At 39.9% G+C, this 12,389-nt stretch overlaps 1 long non-coding RNA gene across 1 annotated transcript in view; it reads left to right on the top strand.

The window, feature by feature from the left end:
* The first annotated feature begins 3,929 nt into the window (after positions 1-3,929).
* LOC103794130 (uncharacterized) overlaps positions 3,930-12,389 on the top strand; it is a 29,203-nt gene continuing 20,743 nt past the window's right edge. Inside the window, exons 1-2 of the long non-coding RNA XR_013519586.1 lie at positions 3,930-4,033; positions 8,377-8,451. This is a non-coding gene — a long non-coding RNA (uncharacterized LOC103794130). The remainder of the gene's footprint in view (positions 4,034-8,376; positions 8,452-12,389) is intronic.

The following is a 12,389-nucleotide window of genomic DNA, read 5'->3' on the forward strand; positions in this document are numbered from 1 at the left end:
GGAGGGGCTAAGAGCAGCTGCCATCATTCCCTTGTTTCTGTGAGTTCATTCTCTAAGAGTTGTTCTTCTTGGAAAAACTTTTCTTGAGCTCTTTGTTTTCTGCTCTTGCCTTAAATGTGGGTGATCCTTGGAATTCCTTTCTGCAAGTGTCTTGTTCTTTTTCTCTCTTTATTCTCTCCAGCAGCCTCATCCACAACCACGACTTCTGCTATAACTTTAGGCATGACTTCCTAATCTGAATCATTGTTCAGACATTTCTCCTGAGCTCCAAATCCGGCTTACTAGTGTTCTCTGCTTGACTATCGTTCAGCACACCCAGACTCCACGTGTCTGGAATTGAACTTATCATTTCCCTAGCACCACACTCTTCCTGCCTCTGCTACCTTAGTTGAAGGTAGCACTATTCATATATGTTCTTAAGCTGGGAACCTGGGGGTTATCTATTAACATTAATTATCCCTTTCCTTTTTCCTCTTTCTCCTCTCCTCTCCTTCCTTTTCCTTTCTCCCTCCCTTCTTTCTCTGTCTCTTTTTCCTCCCTCCCTCCCTCCCTCCCTCCCTCCCTCCCTTCCTTCCTTCCTTCCTTCCAGATCTTGCTGTGTTGCTCAGGCTGGAGTGCAGTGGTTTGATCTCAGCTCAATGCAGCCTCGACTTCCTGGGCCCAAGCAATCCTCCCACTTCAGTTTTCTGAGTAGCTGGGACTACAGGTATATACCACTGCACCCAGATAATTTTTGCATTTTTAGTAGAGATGCTGTTGCCCAGGCTGGTCTTGAACTCCTGGGCTCAAGTGATCCACCTGCGTCGACTTCCCAGAGTGCTGGGATTATAGGCATGAGTCACTATGTCCTGCCAATTACCATTTCTACATCCAAATAATGTCATCTCTTCCTGTTAATTTTGCCTGTTAAATATCTTTTTATCCATATTGTCTTACTCTCCAGTCTTTCTCCACTATTAACTTAACCTTATTGCTTGTAGCATCAACCCCCTTCAGAGTATCCTATAAAAAGCCTAGAAGAGGCTGGGCGCAGTGACTCATGCCTGTAATCCCAGCATTTTGGGAGGTGGAGGCAGGGGGATCACTTGAGATCAGGAGTTGGAGATCAGTCTGGCCAACATGGCAAAACCCTTTCTCTACTAAAAATACAAAAATTAGCCACGTGTGGTGGTGTATAGGGGTAGTCCCAGCTATTAGGGAGGCTGAGGAATGAGAATAGCTTGAATCCGGGAGGCAGAGGTTGTGGTGAGCTGAGATTGTATCAGTTCACTCTAGCCTGTGTGACAGAACAAGACTGTCAAAAAATAACAAAAGGCCTAGAGAATAATTCTTTTCTTTCTCATATTATTTTATTTTCTTTTTTGGTGGCAGGGTCTCACTCTGCCACCAGGCTGGAGTGCAGTAGCAATTGTAGCTCACTGCAGCCTCACACTCCTGGGCTCAAGTAACTTTTAAAAATTTGGCTAGCTAAAAATGACTATTCATTGTAAAAAGGTGAAAAAAGTTACAGGTAAATAAAAATAAAAACTACCTAAAATCCACCATACTAAAAATTTGGTACACATTTTTCAGATTATTTTAAACATATGCATAATATAATGCTGTGTAAGGTTGAACTCTACTCAATTTTGAATCCTTCTTGTGATGAGATTTAAAATAAACTAGGATGTGAAGTCTGAACTCCACTGGGCAATTGATAGCATTTGTGCTAATGAATTCAAGATAAATCATTGGTTGCTTGCTGACTGATTTTTGGTTGATTGTATTTGAGAGACCATCAGGCCAAATCACCTACCTTTCTTGGGGCTAAAAAGGTTTCTCCTAAAGGAAATAGATGTACCTGCTGTCAGTCATCCTAGGGAGCATTTAATCCTTGGAGCATGAAGTTGGAAAACAAGCCCTGATGAGGCTGAAGGCTATTCTCTCACACCGGAAGTACTTTTTAGTAAACTCTGAGGAAGAGATTCAAGGAGCATTTCCAGGGGAGGAACAGATAAGGGCTACATGAAGGAGGCTGGGTGCAAACCAGCTCTTCCCACATCCTTTTTTTTTTTCAGAGATGGGGTCTCCCTTTGTCTCCCAGGCTGGAGTGCAGTGGTGCAATCATGTCTTATTAGAGGCCCAAACTCGTGGGCTCAAGTCATCATCCTTCCTCTGCCTCCCAAGTAGCTAGAACCTCAGGCACGCACCACCACACCTGGATAATTTTTCCATTTTTGTTTTTTGTAGAGACAAGTTCTCATTACATTGCCAAGGCTGGTCTTAAACTCCTAGGCTCGAGCAACCCTCCCACCACAGCCTCTCAAACTACTGAGATGACAGGTGTGGGTCACCAAAGTCGACCTTGCAAACCAGCCTTGTTAGGGACCAAGGATATACCTGGGCATGCGCGGTAGAAATTCTGAGTTACTCTGCGTGTAGCGCTCCCTTCTCAGTATTCTCAAAACCATGGCAAGACTCAGTGGAAGTGACAATCTGCTTCCTGCTGAACCAAGGAAGTAAGGGAAGAAGTCTGGTTGATACTTGAGACAAAATTAAATGACTGAGAAATGCAACTAGGGCATTAGAATACAGCCAGGATAACCAATGAGTAATCATAGTTGAAATGTATTAGGTGTCTTGTCAGTAACTTAAATTCAGTAGTAATGGTCATTCTATAGTAATAAAAATTTGTAGTGTCAATGTAGCAGACAATTGTCACCTTTTCAGCATCTATGGTACTTAATTTATTTGCATCTTAAAATTCTGTGTGCAGCAATAACTTATCCAAATGACCTTTAAAAGGTAAAGTCTTCTTAAGGTATTTGTTTTTTACGTAGATAATAATCCTTTGAAAAAAACCAAGCCTTCCTAAACAATAGGTGGGTATGAATATCTGTTTCATTTCATTGCTCTGAAGCTCTTCATTGATGATGGTCATTCATAGGTTTTGCAGAGCTGTGGGTGTTTCTGTGGTTGGTGGTGCCCCACACAACATTTCCATGTTGCCTTCAGTGATGATGTTGCTTTGGCTCTTGTTATATGACCTATTATCTTGTGGAGGCATTTGCAGTTCTGCAATTTAAATCTATCTTCTTGGCCAGGCGCAGTGGCTCACGCCTGTAATCCCAGCACTTTGGGAGGCAGAGGTGGGTGGATCACTGGAGCGCAAGGGTTTGAGACCAGCCTGGCCAACATGGCAAAACCCTGGCTCTACTAAAAATAAAAAAATTAGCCGGCACAGTGGTGTGCACCTGTAATTACAGCTACTTGTCAGCTGAGGCCCCAGAATTGCTTGGACACAGGTGGCAGAGGTTGCAGTGAACCGAGATCACGTCACTGCACTCCAGTCTGAGTGGCAGAGCGAGACTCTTCTTCAAAACAAACAGTGGCTATCTTGTTAATGTTTCCTTGTTTTACTAGTGGAAATTAGATCTGAGATTTCCTGAGTCTCAAGAGACATTCTGTGTACCAATTATTTTAACTTAATAACTTTGAAGACGGGAATTAATGTAGTATATTTAAGTTGCTAAGTTTTTTCTCTGCATATCCTGGATTTTGAAATGACACTGATTATTTGTATCACATGCTGGTTAGACCAAGAGAAGATACTTCAAATTAATGTAAAACAGGTTCAGCCGTCCCATTCTTAAAGTTAGTTTTTAAAAAATGTTGTATAAGTAGGAATCTGTTATGTATGTATGTTACATTTGTTTCTTAAGAATAGTCTTTTCATAGCACTAGACTAAAAGACTTTTCGGTCTTTTTCTAAATATTTTGCATTCATGGATATGAAATGGGAATATTTTAGTTTTCATAGTATCAAGATTTGTAAGAACTTACAGCAAAATAATAATGTATACTAAGATAATTTCTGTTTCATAAATTGTTTTGTACTGATTGAAATTACTCCTGTTCATGTACACTAATATTTAAGTATTTGTCTTCTCCTAAGGTCCAAGATAACAGGTTGTTTTTGCCAGTGGATCTCCAATTTTAGCATGCATCCAAAATGCCTGGAAGATGCTGAGTCTCACCCTGAGCTTCTGACTCAGTAGGTCTTGGGAGGGGCTGAGAATATGCCTTTGTAAAAGGTTCTTAGGTTATGCTGATGCTTCTGGCAGCAGACCCCACTTTAGAATGATTATTTTATTTTATTTTATTTTTGTTTTTTGGAGACAGAGTTTCGCTCTATCGCCTGGGCTGGAGTGCAGTGGTGCCATCTCAGCTCATTGCAACCTCTGCCTCAGCTGGGTTCAGGCGATTCTCGTGCCTCAGCCTCCCAAATAGCTGGGATTACAGATGCCTGCCACTACACCTGGCTAATTTTTGTATTTTTAGTAGAAATGGGGTTTTACCATGTTGCCCAGGCTGGTCTCAAACTCCTGACCTCAAGTGATCTGCTCTCCTCAGCCTCCCAAAGTGGTAGGATTACAGGTTTGAGCCACCGCACCAGTTGAGAACCATTAGTTTAAACATTCAGGAGGATGCTCTGGATAGGCTTGCCTGAATGCTGGAAAGTTTCTGTGACTAATAGACACAGACAGAGGATCCCTCACAGATGTTCCGATCCTAAGTGCTTAGGTCATATATCCCCATTTAATTTCATAACACATGGAATGCTGGCTCAGTTGATGGGAAGAGGGCTAAAGCTATAAGCCCCACTTCAGCTGTGGGAGAGTACAGGCAGGAGTGGAAGAGTGTGTTAGTTTAGCTTTGTACAAATGGAATTGGGAGTTCAGGTGGAGCTATAATGAAGGCAAATAAAAATTAGGGACCAAGACTCAGGAACAAGAACAGGACTGCAGAGAGAAAAGAAACTAACAACTTGTTGACTGCCTAATGATAGATGCCTTCACTGACTCATTTCATTTAATCCATACCAGTCTCCTGAGGGCAGGGAATAGTATTCTCGTTTTTATAGTTGATGAAAGAGACTGAGATTCAGAAGGTTAAGTATCTTATTCAAGGACACTCCCAAATTATAATTCTCTGTGCCTTTAATTAAACCCCAGCTGGTTTGTTTCTAAACTTTCTATTGAATCTGTGGATGAGGGTTTGAGAAGGGAAGTTAGGCAGAGTGTAACATACTGCAAAGATATCAAGTGGGAAAGGGACACTTAGATTTGCCATCTGAAATGAAAAGCTTTAGCATTTTGGTTACCAATGCAAGTCCCCCAACTGCAGAGGGCAAAGTAGGAGATATAGTAAGTGAAGACTCACTTTTGAAAAGGTTGACTTTGGCTGGGCATGGCTCATACCTGTAATCCCAGCACTTTGGGAGGCCAAGGTGGGAGGATCCCCTAGAGCTCAGGAGTTTGAGATCACCCTGGGCAATATAGTGAGACCTTGGCTTTACCAAAATTCCCCCCAAATTAGCCCTGTGGTATGGTACATGACTGTGGTTCCAGCTACTTGGTGGGCTGAGGTGGAAGGATCACCTGAGCCTGGGAGGTCGAGGCTGCAATGAGCTATGATTACACTACTACACTCCATCCTGAACGACAGTCTGGCTCTGTCTCAAAGAGAGAAAGAGAGAGACTTTCAAAAGAAAAAAGCAGTAGGATGATACCTTGAGGATTAAGATCTTCCCTTACACAGACACCCATGCAAATTGGTGGGTAGTTTATTCAGACACAGTCCATTAAAATGTTGCTTCAAGGTTTTGGACTACATTGAACTGATGTCTCTTGATAGATTTTTTTTTCCGTACCTACATTTGTTGGAACACTTACAAACAAGCAGGGTATTCCGGTCTTGTCAGACTTCTCCTGCCAAATAGGTTTAATTATGTAACTGGGTGAGGTGTGCATTGCCTCTTACATAAGAACTGGTTTTTCTCTCATTTATAAAGCTGGATTGGGCTACTTCTCTCTTGCTTGTGTGCATGTGATCTGTGAGGAAGAAGGTGCCGATAAAAGCATTACTTAACAGATTTTCAGTTTTAGTTTAAGCTTTAGAGCCGATGAGCTTAGGTTCTTAAAATGCTTAACACGGAGAAAATTAACTCTATTATATTTAAGTGCTTGAAGTGTTTTGCTAGTGATCCAAAATAAATGAAATATTAAGTGATTGATTCATATGGGTTAATCCATTCACATAAAAGGTTGTGTAAAATATTCCATTCCTCCTATAAACTCATTATTTTATCTTTTTGTTTTGGAGTTACTATGGAGATAACTTATAAATGACTATAGATTTTTTTTTCCTGCAGTATGACTACTAAGATTCTTAGTTGATTCATTACTGAACTCCCAAATATTTAACAGGTAGAGCTAAGAGAGTGAATAATATATTAAACCTGAACCTAATGTAGCTCAAATTCTTTTTTAGAACCAGGCAGGTTATAAAGTAATTAACACATTACCAAGATGCTAATCAGTATCTAAGGGAAATGAAATTGTTTCTATCATGTGAGTTCTCAGAATTAAAATAGATTTTAGAAATGATTTATGGATTTTTCTTTTGTCTGAAGAATATTCTAGCCACATTTTCAAAACTGCTAGAAATTCTCCCTGAGGATTAGTATAAAAGTGTATGTGAATCTATGCTTTTATTTAATTGAAAATATATATATATATATTTACATATATATATGAGAGAGAGAGAGAGAGAGAGAGAGAGAGAGAGAGAGAGAGAGAGAGAGAGAGAGAGAGATTGGGTCTTGCTGTGACATCCAGGCTGGAGTGCAGTGATGTAATCACAGCTCACTGCAGCTTTGACTTCCTGGACTCACACAATCCTCCCACCTCAGCCTCTCAGGTAGTTGGGACTGCTGGTGTGTACCATCACACTCAGCTATTTTTTTTTAATTCTTTTTTTCTTGAGCAAGTTGTTCCAACACTCAGCTACTTTAAAAAAATGCTGCAATACAGGTTTCACTGTGTTGCCCAGGCTGGCCTCAAACTCCTGAGCTCAAGCGATCCTTCTGCTGTGGCCTCCCAAAGTGCTTGGATTACAGGTGTCTGAGACTGCACCCAGCTAAGCTGTGTTCTTTTTATTCTTTACCAACATGAGAACTCAAGAGTAGACAGACACTCAGACTTCCCCCAAAGTCAACCCTACACATAGGCAAATTTTAACAGCTATCTGTATAAGATTACAGGACTATCAGCAGCTTCTAATTTTTTCCCCCTTTGGTCCATTTACAAGCCAGTGGTGACACCATCCTTTCCATCTAAATCACCTGAAAGAAATCCAAAATATTAGACCATTGCTTTGGGTTACATATTAAACAGGTAAATGATCCCCTAGACCACTTGAAACTACTGCTAAAATACATATTTGGTACCATAAGCTCTTTGGTCTCAGTTTTCTCATCTGTAAAATGGGGATAATAGTATTCCCCTAATAGAATTTTTAAAAGCCATTATTTGTAATATGAAATAGAGACAGGGTCTCCTTATGTTGTCTAGGCTGGTCTTGCACTCCTGGGCTCAAGTAATCCTTCTACCTCGGCCTCCCAAAGTGCTGGGATTACTGGCATAATCATGCCCAGCCTAGAGCTGTCATGAAGAGTAACATAAATATTAATACATGTAAAGTCCTTAGAACAATGTGTACCATAGAGTAGTCTGCCAATTGAAGTGATACATTTATTCCCTGAGAGGGAAGAGAGAATAAGCCATCTTCCGAGAAGCTGTCAGCGAAGAGTGGCAGAAAAGTGGAGGGGATTGAAACTGGGTGAATTTGGCAGTTCAGAGTCAGATTTGATGGCACTGGGGCAAAGGAAGGCGCCCAGGAGGGGTGCGCCATGACTGAGATCGATCCTGTCTGTGTAGGAGGGTACTTCCCATGGACTTCGTGTCTACCAATGTGTGGTCAGAGGAACTCAGGGTCAATCCATATTTGCCTTCAGCCCACTGTAATCTCTGAGCCCAAGCCCCAGACTTTGAAGGATGGTGCTTTCTTAAACTCAAGATGCAGGGTCCATCTAACATTAAAAAGGATGCTACTTTTTTTTTTTTCGGTGAGATGGACTCTTCCGTTGTTGCCCAGGCTGGAGTGCAATTGTGTGATCTCAGCTCACTGCAGTCTCCGCCTCCTGAGTTTAAATGATTCTCCTGCCTCAACCTCCTGAGTAGCTGGGATTACAGACGTGTACCAGTACACCTGGCTAATTTTTGTGTTTTTAGTAGACATGGGGTTTCACCATGTTGGCCAAGCTGGTTTTGAACTCCTGCCCTCAAATTATCCACCTGCCTTGGCCTCCCAAAGTGCTGGGATTACAGGCATGAACCACCATGCCTGGCCAATAAATGGTACTTCTTTTCCAGGCTCTCATTTCATATCTCCAAATGGGAAAAAAACCGATGTTGTTTACCTCTCTAAGCCTGTGTCGACAGATACTTTTCTTAACCAATCTCTCTAATCAAAGAATTGCAATGCCTCCTCCAGGTGTATATTTAGAAATGTTTCCATGGTCACTGTTTCCAGTTTGGACGTCTGTCATTTGGCTGTTGCAGCCTGCAGGTGAGATGCTTCTCATGGTCATATCACATCATGTCTGGGCGAGGGTGGGGGTGGGGAGTGAGAAGCTCAGAAGAACCTGTTACTGCCATCAGCACCCTTGCTGATTGCTTTATGATTTTACTTTAATTGGGCAGGTCACATGACCTCCCTGGAATGACATTCTGTCCTTTGTGAAATGAGAGTGCTGGCTAAGCCTCTAGAGCACCTTCAAGCACTGGTCATATTTGATTGATGTGACCCCAGTCACTAAGAAGTTGACTGATTCTAGGGCTGCTAACTTCTTTCTTACATACCTGTTACAAAAGCAAAACCAGAAAGCTCTTCTACTCAGTAATGATCTCAAATAGATTGGATCTAGTGACCCTGAAGCCATCATGACAGTTGACTTCTCCCTGGGCTCTGTTCCCTCTGGTATGACCCCTACTGTCCCACTTAACTTGAAACAGGCTTTGCTGTTAGTTACTTTCTGAAGACTCCCAAACTTCAAGCCAGTTCATCAAAAAACTTCCTGGGCTCCTAAGACTTCATGGAAATAAAAGGTTTAATTCTAGTCTTTGCAGGATTGGCCTGACCACAGGGAGACTGTTCAAAATAAGTAGCATCTAAAACTTCTGTTATTAACAAAAGCTGGTTTAATAAGTGTCCAATTATACTTTGAATTGGGTCATTTCCAGACATGATCCTGATAACATTTGCTACATTTGGCAACACTTCTTCATGAAGTTTATAAGCAAATTGCTTAAAAACTATGGAGAGAGGGCATGCAAAGAAAATTACTAATATGGGACTATGAGGTTGCTGTGAAATTGCACAATTGTGGTTTTTTAAATGTATTTTGGGAATGACAAAGTGACCATAAAGAAAGATTAATGCTGACTCCGTTAGTGACTGGAGAATGCTAGGACAAATATAAATGAGCTCATGGATATGATTCAGATGCTGATGTGATTTGCTACCCATATATTTCTAGCAGTGAGCTGTTTAAATATCTTGATATTCTGTAGTTGGAAAACATGCAACTGTCATCTTTGGATGAAAGGTTTTGTAAATTATTTTGTAAAGTTCTTGTGGGTGATGATTTTCTAAATTCTTTGTCTTACCCCAAGAAACTGAATTCATTATATTCACTGTATAGATTCAGATTTGGATGAAAGGTTTTGTAAATCATTTTGTAAAGTTCTTGTGGGTGATGATTTTCTAAATTCTTTGTCTTACCCCAAGAAACTGAATTCGTTATATTCACTGTATAGATTCAGCTATTTGAAATGATTTTTAAGATGAAAAGAGAAAATATTTACATACATAAATACATTGCATAGTGTGATTAATAACTATTTTAGGTGGAAGTGTGTTCCCCTTGTCTGTGGGAGAAGCCTGCATAGGTTCTTGAATAAATTCATTTAAAAGGTTCAATTTCTATTTTATCATTGCAGGGTGGGGACTGGGAAAATTTAAGTAATCTAAATGCATAAACCCAGATATTTTCTTAATATAAGTAATGTATTTTATTTTAGACTCAGGGTGTTAGAAACAAGGGCTTCGAGTCGCAAAGAAAATGAGCACTCAAAGGATTTCTCAGCAAGACAAATGTGCTTCTGCAGAAGGGTGCTGTTTGCACCTCTGGCTGCTGTGAGAGCACACCAAACAAAGGAGAGAAGGGGTTTTCATTCCTAATGCAGTTCTTGTTTCTGTGTCCTTTCCCTATTGGCTGGGGTCAGGCTGCACACTCTAAGCTGATCCTGATTGCCTAAAACTTAAATCTAAATAAGGTAGTAAAATGAAAGCTTTGAAGGCTGAAGTAGAGAAAAGGATGAGTAATGTGGGGGTTGGGTAAATTTATTACAACTTATGGCCAGGAAGTTGAGTTTGAAGAGAAACCAAACTTACAAAGCATATTTGGGCATCTCAGGGCATGACAAAGGCAGATAGGTTTGTCACAGAAAACCCATTTTGGCTCAGGGAGGGACAGTTCACAGCAGAGCAGATAACTTGGGAGAAGGGACTAGGAAGTTTATCTTGAGAACAAAGAATAAGGAAGTTAAAAGTTAAACCTTTGAAGAGGAGCTCACTGCATCACTGTATCTGACAAGGGTACATTTGCAGGTTTGTTATATAGGTAAACTTATGTCATAGAGGTTTGTCGTACCTTTATTTTGTTGCCCAGGTATTAGGCCTAGTACCCAATACTTACTTTCTCTGATCCCTTCTCTCCTCCCATCTTCCACCCTCACATAGGGCCCAGTGTCTTTTGTTACTCTCTTTGTGTGCATGAGTTCTCATATTTAGCTCCCACTTATAAGTGAAAAGATGTGGTATTTGGTTTTCTGTACCTGCATTAGTTTGCTAAGGATAATGGCCTCCAGCTCCATCCATGTGCTTGCAAAAGACATGATCTCATTTTTTTATAACATCTATTTCTTCAATATCAAATGATTTAAAGTTAGAAATGGTTCATTTACCAATAACCCAAGAAGTTACAGATGTATCTTCTCTGTTTCTAATATCTTCACCAGGCCCAGACATATATACCAGCCTATTCTTCAGCACAATTTAGAAACTGTTTTAAAGTTTCATGTTAAAGAACATGGGTATTGGGATCTGCTCATGATTCACCATAGCATGCATCTCATTAAAACAAAAAAGAATGTAGGTAAAGATATTCGCATATTTTTTAGTTTTCAACATTATGACATATTATAGATACATTGAAAAGTATAGGTGATAGTATTATGAATACCTACTGCACTGATCATCTGATATAAGATTATTACAACCATAATTGAAGTCCCTTGTGAAACCTACTTCCCACCCTCCTTCCCTCTCAAGCTTTTATACTTTTACTCTGTCTATGTATATACACACATAATGTATATATATATACATAAATATATGGCCTTAAAATTATGCTATCTTTGGCATGTTTTAATTTTTATATAAATTGTATCATACTATACATATCCCTACTTTTGAAAAGTTCAAAACACTTTTATTGCTGTTTAGCGATATGTTTTTTAGATACCCATTTTGGCAGATCTGGTTCTATTTTATTTCCTTTCACTGATGGTTGTTATTTATTAGGTGAATAAATCCACAAACTTTTCAGCCATTCCTTTTTTTGTTTTGTTTTTGAGACAGTCTTGCTCTTTTGCCAGGCCGAAGTGCAATGGCATGATCTTGGCCCACTGCAACCTCTGCCTCCTGAGTTCCAAGTGATTGATTCTCTTGCCTCAGCCTTTGAGTAGCTGGGATAACAAGCATGCTCCACCATGCCCAGCTAATTTTTGTAGTTTTAGTAGAGACAATGTTTCACCACCTTGGGCAGGCTAGATCACTCCGGATCTCAAGTGATTTGCCCTCTTCGGCCTCTCAAAGTCTGGGATTACAGGCATGTGCCACTGTGCCAAGCCTCTCTCCAGCTTTAATTTTTATATAAATTGTATCATAATATACATATTCCTTCTTAAAACGTTCAAAAACACTTTTATTGTTGTTTAGCGGTATGTTTTTTAGATTTATCCGTGTTGACAGATCTAGCTGTATTCACTTTCACCAATAGTTGTTATTCATTGGGTGAGTAAATCAGAATATCTTTCAGCCATTCTTATATTGATTGATTATTTCAAATTTTTTTAGTTTTAAAAATATCATATTAAATCTTATTTTACAATTATTCATATCTTCTTGGACAATACTTTCTTTAGGAATATATATGTAGCAGTAGGATTGCTGGGTTATAGGGTACACCTGTCCTCATTGGATGTGGCCAAATTGTTCTCTAAAGTGATTGTATTAATACTAATTTATAGGCTCCGCTAGCAGTGTTCCCTTGCTGCCTCTCTCACTAAAATTTATCATCAGAATTTTTTATTTTTTCCAATCTGCTGAGTATAACTAGAATATCTTATTGTTTTGTTAGGAATTTCCCTTGTTGTAACTGA

This window comes from Callithrix jacchus, chromosome 7, assembly GCF_049354715.1.
Source record: "Callithrix jacchus isolate 240 chromosome 7, calJac240_pri, whole genome shotgun sequence".
Lineage (NCBI taxonomy): Eukaryota > Metazoa > Chordata > Mammalia > Primates > Cebidae > Callithrix > Callithrix jacchus.